This window comes from Ovis aries, chromosome 1 (genome assembly GCF_016772045.2).
Source record: "Ovis aries strain OAR_USU_Benz2616 breed Rambouillet chromosome 1, ARS-UI_Ramb_v3.0, whole genome shotgun sequence".
Classification (NCBI taxonomy): Eukaryota; Metazoa; Chordata; class Mammalia; order Artiodactyla; family Bovidae; genus Ovis; species Ovis aries.
Genome location: NC_056054.1, coordinates 194555401 through 194574922, shown reverse-complemented (window position 1 = coordinate 194574922; position 19522 = coordinate 194555401). Strand labels below are relative to the sequence as shown.

Sequence of the window (19522 nt, the reverse complement as noted above, 5' to 3'; positions counted from 1 at the left end):
GGCCTCTGGAAAAGCTGAAGAAGCCAGCTGGGACCCATAGGCCGTGGAGCAGAGAGGAGGCAGGCTGCTGGTAGGAAGGGGTGGCAAGCCCCCAAACCACCAGGGGGAATCTGCTTCTTAAATGAAAGGGTCCTTCTTTCCAGGGGATTATAAGAATATTCATGACCCTTGAGATCAGCAGGTGAGGCCCAGCCCTCCCTACTCATCCTTTGGGCAAACAGTCCAGAAAGCTGAGATTGCTCGGATAAGAAAGGAACAGTGGGAGTTGGGAGGTTTCCCTGCTTCTATTGGCCCCCAAGCCCCTGTATTTTGGGGTGGGCCTTGGGGGGAGTGGTACTTGTCCTGAGGTAAAGCACGGACTGTGTCTTTCATTTCTAAAGAGCAGACGCAAGGCCCAGGCAGAAGTCCCGTGACATGACTTGAGACACAAAATGGTATCTTAGCATCGAAGACCCCCTTTGACAACAAGAAGAAAAGCCCTTTTCTTCCCAGCCAGGATTAGGCGAGGAGGGAATTCTCTGGAACATGTGTGCTTTGTTTCGTGGAGGCCAGCCAGGCTGGCCCGGGGCTTGCCTCCCAAAGTCCGCCCAAGGAAGCTTGTCCCCGTGTAATTAAAAGGGAAGGGGAAACAGCAGGGTGTCTTGTTCCGCTGCTGCCCACCAAAGTGGGGTCCCTGGGGAACGGTGGGGCCCAGGAAATTGGCTAAATTAATGGTTACTGAAGGCCTCACTGAATGTGTGGGCCTGGAGGCAGAGGGAGGGGCAGTGCACGAAGTGAGAGCTCTTCTGACAAAATGGGAAGAAGAGAAACCCTCTCAGACAGCAGAGAGGTCTGAGGCTCCGGTCACCCGACGGAACAGCAAGGCCGCCCCGGGGACAGGGCACCTGCAGGGAGGGGTCAGCCCCTCGTGGAGAGCAGAGCCCCAGGGCGATGTGTCCAGGCCCTGGCTTGACCAGCTGACGCAGGCTGGCCCCTCGCTTTCTCCCGCTGACAGCGAGACCGGGAGCCAGAGGTCACGGGTCACGGCCGGCCCTGAGGCCTGGGGCTCACAAAGGGGAGCGGGGGCTTCCCCTGGCAACATGAGTTTCTGTAAAGCGGTCTCGGTATTTGTCAGTGGTAGAGTGTCTCACTCAGAAATGACTGGGAGCAGTAAAACAGTCGACTAGAGGCTAACAAGCTTGGCATTTATAGAGTGTGATCCCGTTAAGGAGAAAAAGAAAAATTCTTTTCCCTATAAAAAAAGAAAACTTCCTTATGAAAAACTTTCCACTGCCATTTTCATAAAACTTCAGTTCCAGATGTAAATGTCATGCTTCATCTTTCCAGCTCTCCCTGCAAATCTGGCAGGTTGGATTACAAAGGATTTGAGGGCGTCTTCACAACAGTCTGGAAACTCATGACTCCCTGCTTCACTGGGAAGATAATAGTAACAGTAACAATAGTAACAACAGCCAACTGGTGGGGTTTCCAGGACCCTGCACCATCTGCCTAAGGCCACGCACATCCCAAAGGCCCCAGCCATGAGCCCACAGGCCCGGGCACTCTTCTTTTGCTGGTTAGTGGTGCATCTAAGTCAATATCATAAAGGTGACCTGGCCCTTCTGGCTCCGCAAATATTGGAACAAAGCCTTGAGCACAGTGATGCTGTTGACAGTTACGAGCTGGTGGCATTGTTGTCTTTGTCTCCCTGAAGTGCAGCTCAGCGGAGGCTGGCCTAACACCCTGTGTACACAGAGGAGACTGCACTCAGAGGCCTGGGTGTTTGCTCTGCCAACAAGTGCAGGCGACCAGCCCTCCAGCCCCTTCCCAGGGGCGCAGCTGGGGGTGCCAAACACATTACCCTCCGTGCCATGGGGCAGCCCGACAATGTTCAGGCCACATACTGCCTTTCCTGTCTCTTTTCATTCATTTGTTAAAAGTACATTTTTATTGAAATGTAGTGGACACATGTCACCTGTACAGCTTGATGGGAACTGCCACATCCTCCAGGTCAAGAGCCTGGACGTTTCTGGCATCCCACAGCCTACCTGGGCTCCCTCCTGGGACCGCCTCCTGCAAGGGTGACCACTAACCTAACCTGTCCTATCCTCACTTGCTCAGTTGCTAAGTCATGTCTGACTCTTGTGACCCCAGAAGACCCCACCAGGCTTCTCTGCTCATGGGATTTCCCAGGCAAGAATCCTGGAGGGGGTTGCTAACTCTAGGGGATCTTCCCAACCCAGGGATTGAACCCGCTTCTCCTGTGGCTCCTGCACTGGCAGGCGGATTCTTTACTGCTGAGACAGCTGGGAAGACCTATCCTAATCTAACACAAATTACTTTCACCTGCTTTGAACCTCATGCTTCTGAAACTTTCCCTTGGTATCTGAAGCCAAGGAACTATGTGTTTGTCCAGCAGGGTGTGGTTACAATGCAGCGTGCAAAGATCTCAGCTCCACCCTAGCTTGGGCAAGGCCCTCAGCACTCTGGCATCTGGGTTGGCCTTGTTAAAGGACAGAGTTGGTCTGGGTTTCTTGGGGCCCTCCCAGTGCCAGTGTGTGGTCTGTGGCTCCACTAAGGAGGCAGATGTGCTGTGCACAGGAGAACTGTCTGTGACCCCGGATCCATGCACAGGTTGGAGACATGTTCTAAGAAAGAGGTGGCTGCCCTGCCCAGTGTCTCTCCGCATTTCCTTCTTGTATACCACCAACCAGAAGCAGCAGGAGATAGGTCAGTTCAGGATTCCCTCTACACCACGTGAGTATACCTGATGTGTTCTGGTCCTGAACCTGATCCATTCTTCTATCTGAAAACTGCACCGGGGAGACTGAGATGGAAGGCTGGAACTGCTGCTGCTGCTGCTAAGCCGCTTCAGTCATGTCCGACTCTATGCGACCCCATGGACGGCAGCCCATCAGGCTCCACCGTCCCTGGGATTCTCCAGGCAAGAACACTGGAGTGGGTTGCCATTTCCTTCTCCAATGCATGAAAGTGAAAAGTGAAAGTGAAGTCGCTCAGTCGTTTTCCGACTCCCAGCGACCCCATGGACTGCAGCCTACCAGGCTCCTCCCTCCATGGGATTTTCCAGGCAAGAGTCCTGGAGTGGAAATACACTGCTGTGTGACAGATATCTCACTCCTTTTACATTCCTGAAGCCTTCCTCTGTGTGTGTATGTAGTGGTGGTGGTGGGCTGGGGTAGCAGGCAGTGGAAAAGGCTCACAGAAAGTGTGCCGGAGCTAGTGGTTCTGCTTCTTCTCAGGTAAAGAAACAAACTTGGGTCTGCCTGCCCAATGTGCAGCAAAGCCAGTCTATAGACACTGGGTTGTGGTGAAGGCAAGTACAGTGTTTATTGCGAAACACCAAGCAATGAGAACAGGCAGCTCATGCTCAAAATACCTGATCTCCCTAATAGCTCTCAGGGAGGGTTTTTAAAGGCAACATTAGGGGTAAGGGTTGTAGGGTGCATGATCAGCTCATGGACTTTCTTCTGACTGGTTGGTGGTGAGGTAACAGTGTGGTGTTTTAGAGGTTATTAAAATAACACTATCATCAACCTTCTGGTTCCAACTGGTCTAGAGTCTGCATGTTTGTGGTCAGCATACAGTTCACTTCTTCCACATGCTGGGGGTTTTAGTATCTGCAAAAAAACCCCAAGGATCTGGCTAAGGATATTCTCTACTGTCATTGAGGTGAAACTAAAGGTCCTTGATTTTATTTTATGACTAAACTAGTATTATTCTGTCTTGATTGACTGTTCTTTGTTTTTGGCATTTTTTTCACTTCTGATTAAATTTATTCTTTGGAACTCAGATTTAGGAGGCTAAAGCTTTCTAACAAACAGGAGGCAGGGGACATGGGGTATCTGTCCCTGGGAAGGCCCTGAAGGACTGCTTGGTTTCACAAGTAGGAAAACTGGGTCCCATAAGGGGAGAAGAGTTGCTTGAGCCTACATTGGAAAACAGTTGGGAGTTTCTTAGAAAGTTAAATACGTAGCCTACCATATGATTTAGCCATTCCATTCTTAGGTATCTACCCAAGAGAAATGAAAGCTTGTGTCTAAATAAAAATTTGTACACAGATGTTCTTTGCAGCTTTATTTCTAACAGCCAGAAACTGAACATCACCCAAATGTCCACCAAGCAAGAAATGGATAAGCACACTCTGGTATATTCACGCAATGGAATACTGCTCAGTGAGTAGAAAGAACGGGCATACACGCAACCTGGGTGAATCTCAGAATGATGATGCTAAGTGAAAGACGCCAGATTTTTTTTTTAAACGAGGACATACTGTATATTGCTAGGAACCCCACATTCTAGGAATTGCAAACTAATATAAAGAAGATCAATGGGTGGTTGGGGACAGGATGAAAGTAAAGGGCACAAGGGGACTTTTGGACTCATGAGTAAGTTCACCGTATTCATTTTGGTTATGGTTTCACAAATGCAGAAACTTACCACTTGTACACTTTAAACATGTGCAGTGTACTGTATGTCAGTTATACCTCAATAAAGAAACAAAGAATACAGGTGTTTCTGTTGCACAGACATGAATTTAAATCCCAGCTCACTGCTTACAGGCTGCAAGACCTAACCCAAGTTGCTTAGCCTCTCTGAACCTCAAATTCTACCTTCAAAACAAGAATGATAATAGTCCCTTCCTTTTAAGATAAACATGGAATGAAATAATGCTGATATATTACTTAACAGAATACCTGGGATGTAGTAAGTACTTAATAAATATTAATCATTATGTCTTGATAGAAAATGCATTATACCTATCAATGTGTGGTCATCTGACGTCATTTCTGTGTTATGCCTTCCAACCTTCCAATAAATGGCATGGTGTGTCTCCTCACCTATTTCCGGCCACGCTGGGCCTTCATCGCAGCATACACAGTTCTTTGTTGCAGCACACGGTCTTAGTCGCACCGTGTCATGCAGGCTCTTAGTTCCCCTACCAGGGATCGAACCTGCATACTCTGCATTGGAAGGTGAATTCTTTTTTTTTTTTTTTTTTAATAGAGTCAATAATTTAATAAGGTGAAAAAAAGACTTGGTGTATAAAACTGTATGGCAGAACTATTCTTGACCATCTTTTTTTTCTTCATTGTAGAAAGGCGAATTCCCAAACACTGGACCACAAAGAAGTTGTCTTTCTTTTCCTTTTTTTTTTTAAAAAAGTGCTTTCCATAGCACCTGGCATTGATTAAATGCTCAATAAAGTTTCATGATTTCTCTCCCCTTACCTTCCCTGTTGAACTCTCTGTTTGGTCATGAATGTTTTTGGGATTCTAGATCAAGAGGAGACCCAGCTACAGCAGGCAGGAAAAGCCAGTTTCTTAAAGAAACAGTTTGGCTGAGTCTAGGTCTTCTGTTCTGTCCCCACGTGGATGCGGGTGATTTTGGCCCCGGCTGGTGAGGGCTGGAGGCAGCCTTACCTCTGGGCTGTGATTTGGCCTAAGAGAAGGCCTGACACTGTGGAGGCCAAGCTCTCCTTTTCTCCCAGGCCTCAGGGGGCTTTCCGCATCCACAGTTGCTGGGCAGCCTGGGAGCCTTCACTCTCCCTCCAGGGTGGAGCAGGCTCTGTGGAGGAAGTGTCCCTATTGTCCAGCGGGATTCTTTGCTCACAAACACCCCGCTGATGACTCCACAACACTGGCGCAAAACAGGGACTAGAACTTTCACAAAAGAACAAGGCTTGCTCTGTGTGGCCGCAGCAGCTGAAACTTCAGCCAGGGAGGTGGAGATGGCAATGCCATTGCTAGTCTGTTCTGGCATCAAAGACAGTCCCCGTTCGGTTAACCTTTCCTCCGAGTTCCCTGACAAAGGGCCACGGGGGAGCTGGGAGGTATGGTCAGAGTGGGGTGGTGGACTGGACTGGTGAGCAGGTTTCAGATGCTGTGGAAATAAAGGGAGTTTGTTCAGCTTCTCCTGGAAGTTTTGCCTGGTGGCAGGTGATGGTGCCAGTTTTGAGAAACAGATTGGACCCACAAATATGCCCTAACGGGAAGTGAGTTGAGCTCCAAAGGCCAAACCTCTTCAAAAGGATATGTGTGAGCATTGTCTGCAGTCTGGGATCCGAGGAATTCTGGAAAGCACGTAGCTTCCATACCCCCTCTGTTTACCAAACACATTGCCAGGACTCATTTTAACCTCATACCAAGTCCATCCATTTCATGTTATTTCCCAGTGAGGCAATGAAGGCTCAGAGCACATTTGAGCTACAGAGTCAGAACTCTGTCTCAGTCATTCATTCAACAGACACTCAGACTTGCATCGCATGGGCAAAGGTGCAGGGGACAGAGACAGAACAGAAGGCAATCCCACCTTAAGGAGTTCGCAGCATGATAATTTGGGTCTGCTGGTCTATTGTATGGTCTTGGGCAAGTTACTGAACTTTTTGAGTCTCAACCTGCCTCTTGAGAAATCTGTATGCAGGTCAGGAAGCAACAGTTAGAACTGGACATGGAACAACAGACTGGTTCCAAATAGGAAAAGGTGTACATCAAGGCTGTATATTGTCACCCTGCTTATTTAACTTACATGCAGTGTAGATCATGAGGAATGCTGGACTGGAAGAAACACAAGCTGGAATCAAGATTGCCGGGAAAAATATCAATAACCTCAGATATGCAGATGACACCACCCTTATGGCAGAAAGTGAAGAGGAACTAAAAAGTCTCTTGATGGAAAGTGAAAGAGAAGAGTGAGAAAGTTGGCTTAAAGCTCAACATTCAGAAAACGAAGATCATGGCATCTCGTCCCATCACTTCATGGGAAATAGATGGGGAAACAGTGGAAACAGTGTCAGACTTTATTTTGGGGGGCTCCAAAATCACCGCAGATGGTGACTGCAGCCATGAAATTAAAAGACACTTACTCCTTGGAAGAAAAGTTATGACCAACCTAGATAGCATATTCAAAAGCAGGGACATTACTTTGCCGGCTAAGGTCCATCTAGTCAAGGCTATGGTTTTTCCTGTGGTCATGTATGGATGTGAGAGTTGAACCGTGAAGAACGCTGAGCGCCGAAGAATTGATGCATTTGAACTGTGGTGTTGGAGAAGACTCTTGAGAGTCCCTTGGACTGCAAGGAGATCCAAGCAGTCCATTCTGAAGGAGATCAACTCTGGGATTTCTTTGGAGGGAATGATGCTGAAGCTGAAACTCCAGTACTTTGGCCACCTCATGTGAAGAGTTGACTCATTGGAAAAGACTCTGATGCTGGGAGGGATTGGGGGCAGTAGGAGAAGGGGACGATCGAGGATGTGATGGCTGGATGGCATCACTGACTTGATGGATGTGAGTCTGAGTGAACTCTGGGAGTTGGTGATGGACAGGGAGGCCTGGCGTGCTGCGATTCATGGGGTTGCAAAGAGTCGGACATGACTGAGCGACTGAACTGAACTGAACTGAACCCTTTTAAAAGGTTTCCATAAAGATCAAGTGGAATTGAATGAGATGATGTATGTCATACACCCAGGGTCTAGCACAGAGCTGACACTCCACAAATCTGGCCCTGATGGCTCTCAGTGAAGAGCAGGCTGTGGTCCAGCCTGGTCTAGTGTTCCCAGGGGACCTATATCAGATGGGAAGGGCCAAAGCAATGTCTGAAGGGAGGCAGTTGGAAACTTCTCAGAGCCTTATCCATCCTGGGGTGAGGAGGGGAACAAGGTCCAGGGGACCGCATTATTGAAAATATAGCTCCCTCACAAAGCAGAAACCCCAACTTCACTAATTTCACTAAATATAAGTCATTCTCATTCCACACATATATTTATTAGCACCTTCCATTGGCCAGATGCTGGGCACATATGTTGCTTGACACTCATTCCAAGGAATGTATGGCTCAGTGTGGGAGGCAGACAAGCCATGGCAGCTTCAATGCCGCGTATGGATGGGGGTGCCCTGCGATGACAGATGACCCAGGCTTGCTGTCCTGGGGCTGCCTTCCCCAGCCCAGGCAGTGACCATCAGAGTCCCCTTCCTGCTGTGTGGGGCTGAGTCAGCCCTCTCCAGTGTCTCTGTTCCCCATCCAGCATGTCCTGCCGCACTGACCAGCCAGAGCTCACAGCACCCCACTTCTGTGCTCAGAGATCCTCAAGGGCTCCATTAAGATGCACACAAGGCTCCTACGGCCCCAGCTTTCATGTCCAAAGTTACCCCGCTCATTATCTTGGCTCCAGGAAAACTGGTTACCATTTCGCACTCATATCTACCCAGTTCCCTTCCCTAATGTCCTCCCACTCCACCTCTGGCACCAGAGAGATCATAATTTCATATATAGATTCTTTTTTAAAAACAAGTCTTTAATTTTGTTAATTCTCAAATCTGTTTCTAAGTACTGAGAACAATGGCTTACAGAATGACATTTCCCAGCACAGGGAACCTTGCTTTGCAGTCATTTAGATGGTAAATGTTCTTTACAAAGTGCTCTTCACAGACATTCTCTTCACAAACAGAGAAGAAGGCAGGGTGGGTGATGCCATTACTAGCTCCATTTTACAGATGAGCAAATAGTATCAGCAGTGGCACGGGTCAGTTTGAAAGCAAATTCAAGGTCTGTGAACTTAGGTTCCATGTCCATCCTGCCTCCCCATGTGAATTTTAAGGTTAAATGAGTTATTTTTCATTGGGGATATTTATGTAATGAATACCGATGAATACCTGTTTATTGAACAAATTGGCAGAAGCAGCTTCCTGCCAGCTCAGCCAATATCCTTGTGGAGTCTGGGGTGGCAAGCAGCCAAACCAAGCTATTAGAGACTCAGCATCACATTCTTCGACCTGCAGGTCTGCTCAGACACACCGGATACCTATTACACAGCAGGCCACTGGTTATAGGGGCATCTTAGGGGCACTTCAGACCCCACTCCTGCCTTCAGGAAGCAAGCAGTTCTGGTCCTCGATGGCTAAGCCATGTAGGCAAATCCACTCTGGTAGAAGAGAAGGGATAATGCAGCATCAGTGGATATGGAGTGCGATACCGTACCCAGGGCTGCGGTGATGCTGAAGGTGCTTTAGGCGGGGTAGGGACAGAACCCCGGAATACTCTGTGCAGGTGGTGGAACTCACGAGAACCTGAGAGACCCACAGAGTCAAGGAAGGAAGAGAAGGGGCGAAGGAAAGGAAGAGGATGGATGGAAGTGGAGGGGGAAGTGGGGAATCCATTCCGGAGGAGGCTCTTGATCTCCTCCTTCTAACTCTCTGCACTCCTTCTTCTGAATTCTCTTTCTTTCCAAACTAGGGCCAAGGCCTGTTTGAAACCATAGCTTCAGATTTAAAATAAACATCTTGTATTAAGTTTCATGACTTTAATTTTATTATCAGATAAATTGAAAGTTTAGGATGTTTTTAAAACAGAAAATGCTAGATGATTGTGAATGTACGTGATTCCTGATGGGTCCTTAATAGGAAAAATTCCCAAACAAACCATTTCCTTACCTCTGCTATAAACCAGCCTACACTCAGGATGAACTCTCTTTGCAGCCACATAAAAGGCCAGCGACGCCAGTGGCCTGCTTTCTGCATTCTCCAGGGACTGGCAGTTTCTCCCAGCTGGAACCTGGGCTGCTGTGCCTGGTGTGGGCTCCCCTGCGGTGGGGAGTGCCCCACACTCCTCCAGCAGATTCAGTCTGCTGGGTGCAGCCGGAAGGAGAAGCTGGGGAGAGACCTGCAGTGTACAGTGGGGAGTCACTGAGTGCCAGAGTGACCATTCTTATGGAGAGTCAAGGGACAAAGCCCTGGAAGGAGCTATTGAGATTTAATTGTGCAAACCCACGTGGCTGATGGGAAGGACATGGAAGGGGCTCTCGGGGGCTTCTTTCTCCTTTCTTCCCTTTCTTTCCTCTTTCTCACTTTTTCCCCCTGACTGATGGGATAAAAGGAAATGCTGCGTCTGTCTGTCGCGGCCTGGGGACTTTCTTAGGGTTCTCTGTGTAGTGTTATTTGAAAAAAGACAAAACTCCCAAACAAAACACAGTTGTATTGGCACAAAAGTCCAACGCCACGGTTGAAGTCTCCCTTTCCATTCCCAGAGCCGGGTTTCCCAAATGAACCCCAGCGTATCCATGCAGACAATGGGGTCCCCAGGGAGCCGCACGTGATCAGAGCAGTGAGTGAGGGGACAGGCGGGTCAGTGGGAGGGGAGACTCTGCCCGTTGCCAGCGAGGGTTATGTGACCTGCCCCCAGCCCTGTGAACCGGCAGATGAGTTTTCCACTTTCAGCATTATGTCTTCCAGGTTCAAACGTGATTCCAAATGCGCCAAGGATCAAGGCACCGGGCGTGTCCTGACGTCGCTTTTTGGTTTCTGTTTGCAGGTTTTGTCCACATCCCTCTTGAGGCTGCGGCTTGGCACCCAGAGCCAGGCCTGCACTGAGCGTACTGGGCACATTAGCTGAACAGATATGTATGGTTGTGTGTACCCGCTTACATATGCATCGTCCCATGTATTTTTTAAAGTTTAGGATGATACAGGATGCTTGGGGCTGGTGCACAGGGATGATCCAGAGAGATGATATGGGGTGGGAGGTGGGAGGGGGGTTCAGGATTGGGAACTCATGTACACCCGTTGCTGAATTATGTCAATGTATGGCAAAACCAATACAGTATTGTAAAGAAAAATAAAGTAAAAATTAAAATTAAAAAAAAAACAAAAACAAAAAAATGATGATTCTAATTTATCTTCATAAGTTAGGAATTTGGAATTAACAAACACGTACTACTATATATAAAATAGATTTTTTAAAAAACCAACAAGAGCCTAGTGTATAGCACAGGGAACTATACTCAATATTTTGTAATAAACTATAATGGAAAAGAATCTGAAAAATTATATATATAATTATATATGTAATTTAAATTATACATATATAACTGAGTCATTTTGACATATACTTGAAACTAACACAATACTGCAAATTAAGTATATTTCAAGTTTTAAAAAGGGGGAAAAAGTTTATGAATATCCTTTAAAAAAAAAAAAAAAAAGACATAACTCAGCTGCTAGAATCTGGGAAACAGGAAGAAACCCGGCACCAGAACCTAAAATGGGTGCTTTCAGATCTGGAAGAATCTATGCGGTGCTCCAGGCAAAGTTTTAACAGAATTAAAGGAAAGAGGTAAAAACTCTAACCTAAATTATTATATTAAATCACACAGTAACTGAGTACAGTTGAATTGGGGGCCATAAGGACACATTCTTGGCTGTCACAGAAAAACAGGGTGTTTTCTCATTTTTGATGCTGGGAACCCAGTGGCCTCTCCCTGGGATAAAATCTCGTGTGTGTTCACCTGGGGTTATTGTGTCTGGGGACGGACACAACATTTTGGAAGTCCGGGTGTGGGGTTTACAGTCATAGATGAGCAGAGCTGGAGAGACTGGAAAGTTCCTTCTGTCCCTCATTCCGCAGATGTGAAAATGAAAGCCTGAGAGCAAACTTGCTGAAAAGGAAGACGGGCTGGGAACCTCTCCTCCTTCACCTTCTCAACCAGGAAGAGTTTACCTGGGGGAGCTTGCAGCCCCACCTCACACCCTTAGGATGTCTGGCGTGCTGATATTTTAAGTTGGGAAGTTTAGCCTGCTGGACAGGTACTTTTCCCATTCTCAGGCTAGTCTAGGGCTTTCAGCTGCTTAAATGCTCCAGAGAAAATGCAGGTCCCATTTGCAGTCTCCATCAGCCACAGTGTAAGATGGAACTCTCTGGGGCACCTCCCTACCCAGCTCCATTTATGCTGGCTGAGGGCAATCCCTATAAGTCATCTGGTCTACCTTGGGCTGCAGGCACCCTCCAGGGCAATCCCAAGGTGAAGACTGCAGAGTACAGTCCCAGCTAGCCATGAGGGGATGCTCAGACCAGCCTCATCTCACTTTCTTATAGATGCGGAGGACCTGAGTTGGGCAGAGGGGCAGAGGGGCAGGAAGGTGTAAGCACAGGGACTGCCTAGGGGCTGGTATTCTCTCTCTCGCTATTATAAATGATTCTGCTGAGAGATGCTGCTGTGGTGGTCCATGGCTTTGCCTCCTTTATCTGGTGGCTTTCCTGCCAGCCTTCAAAGTACAGCTTAAAGGCTCTAAATCTCCTGTGTGGCCTCGGGGTAAGCACTAAGCGCCATGGGCAGGCCTGGCCATCTCCACAACCTCTGCTTCAATTGCATTGTGGTGAAATGGCAGCCCACTCCAGTGTTCTTGCCTGGAGAATCCCAGGGGTGGGGGAGTCTGGTAGGCTGCCGTCTCTGGGGTCGCACAGAGTCGCACATGACTGAAGCGACTTGGCAGCGGCAGCAGCCTCCTGAAAAGCCAGCCTCTATTAAGCCTTGAGCAGAGTGCCCAGTTCATAGCATCAGGAGGACCTTGTCTCTACTCTCCATCAGACCCTGAGCATGGGCCTTGACAATCTGGTGCTGTCACAGGATGAACAAGCCTCATGTTTATATTTGCTGCTATTGTGTCCTGAGCTTCTGATAGTTTTCTGTTCTATCTTACTTTCCTTTGATGTCCTTTCTCCTAAAAGACTTCTCTTCTCCATGATAGCCAAGGATGGTAGATGGAAGAGGGCAGAGGAATTGGCTTAGGAACAAAAATAGGAGGAAAGGATAAAGCTGCAAAGGGGCCTGTGGGACCAGAAAGAACATGCAATGAGGAGCTGGGAGACCTGGTTGCAAGCCCCACTATGCACTTATGTTAATCTTCCCTGTCTCTGCCTCAGTGTCTTCATCTGTAAAATGGGGATCAAGTAGACCTCCTATATGGGTTTATTGTAAAACTGAATAGAATGACGAATATGATGGAGGTTTGCATAATCACATGGCCCAGGTCTGCAAACTTCCATTGACCTGCAAAGTGCAACTAGTAGACAAGATGAGCATTCTCTCCTTGCTAATGAAGTGGTTGTGCTCAGTTGCTTCATTTGTGTCCGACTCTTTGTGACACTATGGACTGTAGCCCGCCAAGCTTCTCTGTCCAAGGGATTCCCCAGGCAAGAATACTGCAGTGGTTTGCTGTGCCCTCCTCCAGGGGACCTTTCTGACCCAGAGATCGAACCTGCATCTTCTGCATCAGAGGCAGATTCTTTACCCACTGAGCCACCAAGGAAGCCCCAGGGAAGTGGTTACATAAAACCATTTCAAGCCTTCACAGGTGTAGTGGTTGCCCAGAGGAAATCTGATGCCTCCATGGTTAGGTAGGGAGTAGGTGCCGTGGATGGGCCTTGGCCATCACCTGAGGATAAGAGGAGGCTCTCAGTGGGACCCCTGGAGTGTCCTGAAAGAGAAGATGACTTGGGGTTGTCCTGGTGTAAATGCATTAAGGGGTTTTCCTGGTGGCTCAGTGGTAAAGAGTCCGCCTGCCAATGCAAGAGACACAGTCAGCTAGGAGATTTAATCAGCAGAACCTCCCTGAAAGAAACTCTCCTTCATTACCTACCAGCCTGCCCTACTGCCTAAAACCATGAGGGGAGGCAGGGCAATCACCCTGAGGGAGGGGCCAATGTCTCTCATCAGTCAGTGAACTGTCTTAGGGCTGAGCAGGGCAAATCCTAGTTTTATTCCAATACATGTATTGCTCTGCAACTTGATCTTTCTCATTGAATGTATATAACAGTATTATTAGCAGTTAGTTGCTCAGTCATGTCCAACTCTTTGTGACCCCATGGACTATAGAGTTCATGGAATTCTCCAGGCCAGAATACTGGAGTGGGTAGCATTTCCCTTCTTCAGGGGATCTTCCCAACCCAAGGATTGAGCCCAGGTCTCCTGCATTGCAGGAGGATTCTTTACCAGCTGAGCCACAGGGGAAGCCCAAGAATACTGGAATGGGTAGCCTATCCCTTCCCCAGTGGATCTTCCTGACCCAGGAATTGAACCAGGGTCCCCTGCATTGCAGGTGGATTATTTACCAACTGAGCTATCAGGGAAGTCAAATACACATATCTTGGATATCTTTCTTCATATAGGTTTCCTATGTGCACTTTTTAATTGTTGCATAGAGAAGGAAGGGCCACCTAATAATCAGAGATGTCCAGCAAGAGTAGAAGTACCTTGGAAAGCAATGAGCTTCTTATCATTAGAAGTGGTTAAGTGGACATAATCAGCACATTAGTCATAGTGAGGATTCCTACACTGGGTGGGGGGCGGAAATAATTTGACATTTACTGAGTAATTGCTATGTTCTAAGCACTGTTTGAAATGCCACGGACCCTTGAACAGTCAACTGTGGGTGTTAATCTGTGTGTCATTTACAGGCACCCTCTGCATCCACAGTTCCTCTGCATCTGCGGATTCAGCCAACCATGGGCCGTGTAGTACTCTTGTATTTACTAATTGAAAAATATCCAAAAATATAAGTGGACCTGGGAAGTTCAAACCTGCAGTTGTTCAAGGATCAACTGTGCTTTTGGTGGGTTCTTGCACATAGTGCTCACAGAACTCTGGGAAATAGGTATTGTTATTATTCCTGTCAGTACAGATGAGAACAGGGAGTCACAGGGAAATGAGGAAACATTCCTAAGGTCACAGAGCAGATGCATGGCAGAGCCTGGACTCAAACCTTGGCAGGATGCCTCCAGAGGCTGGGGTCTCAACCTTAATACCATAACACTTACCTTTACAGAAGATCTCCGTGCAAGCATCCTTCTATCTCTGGGGTTCAGTGACTCCCCACTTTGCCAAAAATGGCACCAGGGATGTTCCTGTGAAATTGGACCTAACTAGCTTCCCTGGTGGCTCAGCCAGTAAAGAATCTGCCAGCAATGCAGCAACCCAGGTTCAATGCCTGGGTCAGGAAGATCCCCTGGAAAAGGGAATGGCAACCCACTCTAGTATTCTTGCCTGGAAAATTCCATGGACAGAGGAGCCTGGTGAGCTACAATTCATGGGGTCACAAAGAGTTGGACAGGACTGAGTGACCAGCCACAAGGCTGGTCCCTTTCCTTGTTCAGCCAGGCTGTAAGGCCAACAAGAGGGGCACATTTTTGAGGAGTGAGGGGCTACGTCTGGATGGAGGAGACAGTAGGAATGCAGGAGTGTCTGCCTAGTGGTGTGGCTGGCCCAGGAGGGGCACGGGGGCCATCAGGCTGTGCTCTGCAGTTGACACCCATGGATATTTGCAGTCCTGTGGGGGCTCCACTGGCTGTACCTTGGGCATTTTGAGCTGGCACTCCATCAGGTCTGTGTGCCTGAGACTTAGCCTCAGACCTTTAAGGAGATGAAATCAGAGCCTAGCACATCTTGACTTAGCAGTTGAGTGGAAGCCAGAACTCCTGACCCTTTGAGGACTGGCCCTTTCAAGTAGAGAATAACTTCCATAGCTCTGCAGAGACCTATTTTGCTAATGGGATTTCTTCACAAGGGCTCCCAGGTCCCTTTTAAAGAAAGGGTAGAAACAGTAGGAAACACGTCTCCACACACAGACTCTTCAGGCTAATAACAATCCTACAAGCTACTATTTATTGAGCACCTACTATGACCCAAACCCTTGACAAAATGCAATTTCAACTGTTCCTTCTGGTGTTGCCTCTACTCATGGCAGGAAACACGGTTAAAGCTCATGAGTCAGGCACTGGGCTTCACAGGAAATTGGGGGCAGTGGCTAGAAGTGAATTGGTCCTGGCTTTTCCACTTTCTGACTCTGTGATCTTGGGCAAATATGTGAGTCTTTCTGTGCTGTGTTTTTTTTTTTTTTTAATCTATGAAATGAGGATAACAGTAGTATGTCATTCTATATAGATGTTGAGATAGAAGATACACAAGACACTAATATACTAGAGATTGATAAGACACATAGAACACTTAGCATAGCATCTAGCCCTTAAGAAGCACTGTCTTCCATTATTCTTAGCATTTCACTTGATATTAGCAATAATTTGTTAGGTTAATGTTATTATCCCATTTTAGTTTGTGTTTTCGGCTCTACCATGCAACTTGCAGGATTTTAATTCCTCAACCAGGGATTGAACCCCAGGCCACAGCAGTGAGAGCACCGAGGCCTAACACTGGACCGTCAGGGAATTCCCATATCCCAATTTTATAGATCAAAAAGGTAAGGCACAGAAAGATCCAATAAATTGCCCCCAATTACACAGCTCATGAAGGCAGAGCCAGAACTTAAACCTAAGTTTAAATTTCTGGCTCAAAAACACTCGCTCTTACCTGTCAGTGGAACTGCCTCCAGAAGATCCTAGGAGGTTAGCATGAACTTTCAGAAATGTTCCTTAAATGTTTCTGGTCGTTGATGTTACGTGGAAATGTCAGCCATTCCCACTTACAGGCTGCTCAGCTGGAGGAACTGCTGAAGTTGATCACAAGGTCAAGGGCCTTCTGCAAGGAATTTAAATAGCCTTCCAAAGGAAAAGCTGTGGAAGATGTGGATTGAAAGGTAGTGCTGGAGAGACCCCTGGGGCGGTCAGGAGACCCTCAGTCCCTTTTAGATCTGCCGCTAATTTGCCACATGACCCAGTACGCCATTGGCCTTCTCCGAGGTCAGTTTCCTTGTTTATACACTAAGCCTTCCAAGAAGCCTTCTGATTCAAAGAATTTTTGTACTAACTGATGCAACAGATTTTATTGAGCACCTATGTCAGGAACAATTTTAGTTGCTGGAAGTGCACCAGCGAACAGCACAGTGGGTGTGGGCCTTGCTTTCTCAGGGCTTGGAGGGAGACAGAGGGAGCCAGACGGGGCCACACAGTGGTGGGCGCCATGAAAGCACAAGGCTGAAATCACAGGAGGTCTCCAAACCCAGCTTGAGGGGCCAGGCGAGTTACCCTGAAAGAGAGGTTCCAGGTGACACTCACAGGTCCAGTAGGAGCTAACATGGTGTGGGGAGGGGAAAAGGTATCCAAGAGGTAGGTTTGTGGCAGAAGTGAAGCGTAGGGTGGCTGGGTCACAGAGGGCGAGGGGAGAGAGGCTGGACAGAGGAGCTGGACAGGCAGCAAGGCCCTGATATCGTGCCAGATTGGCCAGCTGGTTAAGGATTTTGATTTTATCTTTAAATCCTTCAGTAGCTTCCCAAAGGTTTTAGGCCAACTTACAATTAAGAAACTGGAGAAGGAAATGGCAACCCACTCCAGTACTCTTGCCTGGACAATCCCATGGACGGAGGAGCCTGGTGGGCTGCAGTCCATTTGGTCGCGAAGAGTCGGGCACGACTGAGTGACTTCACTTTCACTTTTCACTTTTACGCATTGGAGAAAGAAATGGCAGCCCACCCCAGTGTTCTTGCCTGGAGAATCCCAGGGACAGGGAAGCCTGGTGGGCTGCCGTCTATGGGGTCTCACAGGGTCGGACACGACTGAAGTGACTTAGCAGCAGCAGCAATTAAAATCACCCTGATTGCATGGGAGAGACTGGGTCAGAGGACAGGGCGTAAGAACAGAAATGGACTGGAAAGTAACTACTCTGAAGCAGAGGTGCTGGTGCCCTGCTCCAGAGGGCGGGCCGTTGGGTGGAACGAGACGGGACGGAATTTAGAAGGTCGAAGTGGTAGAACTTGGTCCCTGGAGACTTGATGTGCAGCAAGTGTGGAGGCAGGAGTCCTGGAGACAGAGTGGCAGCAGAACAATGTGAGGGGATTGGACTGCAAGTGGGCACTGATCCCTAGCTGGGCCACATCCTGGGCCCTGAGCCGGGACTCTGCGCTTTGCTCTCAACACAGCCTCTCCGGATGACTGCGAGTGTCTCTGGCCTCACGGCCCCAGCCCAGACCTCTTGCACAAGTCCCAAGCTCCAGGTCCACCCATCCAGTTGCCAAGTGGACTTTCCTCCTTGGCAGTCTCTGAGCACCAGAGGCCAACGTGTCAAGCCAGAACTATTAATCTCTCCCACCTTCCCCTTCCTCACTTCCTCTGGGAGCTGCATTTCTGCAAAGGGCCCCACTTTCTAGCCAGCCCCTTTTAAACCCAGGCTGTCCACAGTCACAGGGAGTGGCGTGTGCCTAAAGATCACCACGCATCTCTGAAACCTGGGGTCCGGCTTAGCCAGTGGCAGTGAGGGGTAGGGGAGAGAGGGCAATTATCGGCCTTCAGGACTCCCCTGTGCTATTGGTAGGAATGTTTCTTTCCTGGGTGTCAATACGAAGCCAGGGTCATTTTTCAGCGATTGCCAATGGCTGTAATTGCATCAGGCTGTGCGGCTCTCCGGAGAATCCCTGCGGTCCTCCATTCTCTCCACCAGGACAGTGCTCTATAGACACTCCCCAGGCCATGGATCATGTTTTTCACATAACCCGTTAATTACTAAATAAAACAACCCAACTTTCAACCTGATTAGCCCAGATTAATGACCAACAGCGGGTTTCACGCGCCTGCACAATTTATCACTGAAAAGAACTGTGTCTTTAATGATTTAGCTACCTGGCCTAGCAGGGCCAGCTCAGGGCCGCCAGCCTCCAAGAGGAGTTAATTGCTGTTCTTCGTTTCTGACCTGGAAAGGCCCAGGTGACAGTTCCCATTAGCCAGGCTTGGCCTGCTTGATGACAAAGGATGGCAGGAAGCCCTTCCCTCCCACTTTGTTCAGAAGATGTATGGAGGTCAAATGTCCCCCAGCCCCACCTCGCCAGCTGCCAGCTGGAACAGGTTGAGTCAACCTGTGAATTTACATACTTTTTCCCTTCCCCCCAACCTCCTGGCTTTTCTTTCTTTCTTCTTCATTATGTTGAAAGAGCAAATCATTTTTATTTTTAATTGTTAAATTTCACCAAGAAATCTAGGACCTTTCATAAAAATGAGAAAAAAAAATGTATATCCCCTGATTCCTTTTCTCTACATTTTATATGATTTGGCCCTATTGTGCAGGAGATAAAGTGAAAAAAATTATTTAATCATTTATGATTGAAAGATCCTTTGGTTAGTAGGCTCTTCAAATGCCAGAACTGATCAACAGCATCTGGCCCAACTCTTTGTCTTTTCCAGACAAGGGTGCTAAGGCCCAAGGCTGGGGAAGTGAGCTGTCCAAGGTAACTAGCCAAGGTAACATGGAGAGTGAGTGATAGTCTGAGGACCATCTGGGCAACCAAATAGCCAAGATTGCTGAGTCCTTTTTATCCACCATAGTAATACCATCACTTACTGAACATTTGTTCTGTTCCAGACATCATTGTATTTAACAGTCACCAACAACCTGTGAGATGGAAACTATCCCAGTTTTTGAGGTTTTTGTTTCGTGCTAGGGTGGTGCTGTCTAGCAGAACTTTCTACATGACAGGAATGTTATCTGTCTGGAATATCCCAGAGAATGGCCACTGGTCACATGTGGCCGATGAGGGATTGAATTAAGGCAAAAGTGATTGAGTTTTCAGATTGTTCAGTGCTGTTAAATAGACACATTTTTTCCTTCCTTCCCAATCTATATGTTTGTATTTTCAAACACACATTTTCTTATAAATGATATCACTTGCTTTTTTCTTTTCTTTTTTCTTTCTTTTCCTCTTTTTAAAAAAAATCTAAAAATTTACTATGAATAAGTGGCAAAATAAAATCTTTAACTTCTAACATTTATTTTCATATCTTTGAACTACATTTAAAATTGTCAAAGTAGCACAAATT

General features: G+C 47.7%; 1 long non-coding RNA gene across 1 annotated transcript; it reads left to right on the top strand.

The window, feature by feature from the left end:
- Nucleotides 1-2515: 2515 nt before the first annotated feature.
- On the top strand, nt 2516-5227 carry LOC114109036 (uncharacterized). The gene is made up of 2 exons (XR_006056351.2): nt 2516-4973; nt 5096-5227. It is a non-coding gene; the product is annotated as an uncharacterized LOC114109036 (long non-coding RNA).
- The last annotated feature ends 14295 nt before the right edge of the window (nt 5228-19522 follow it).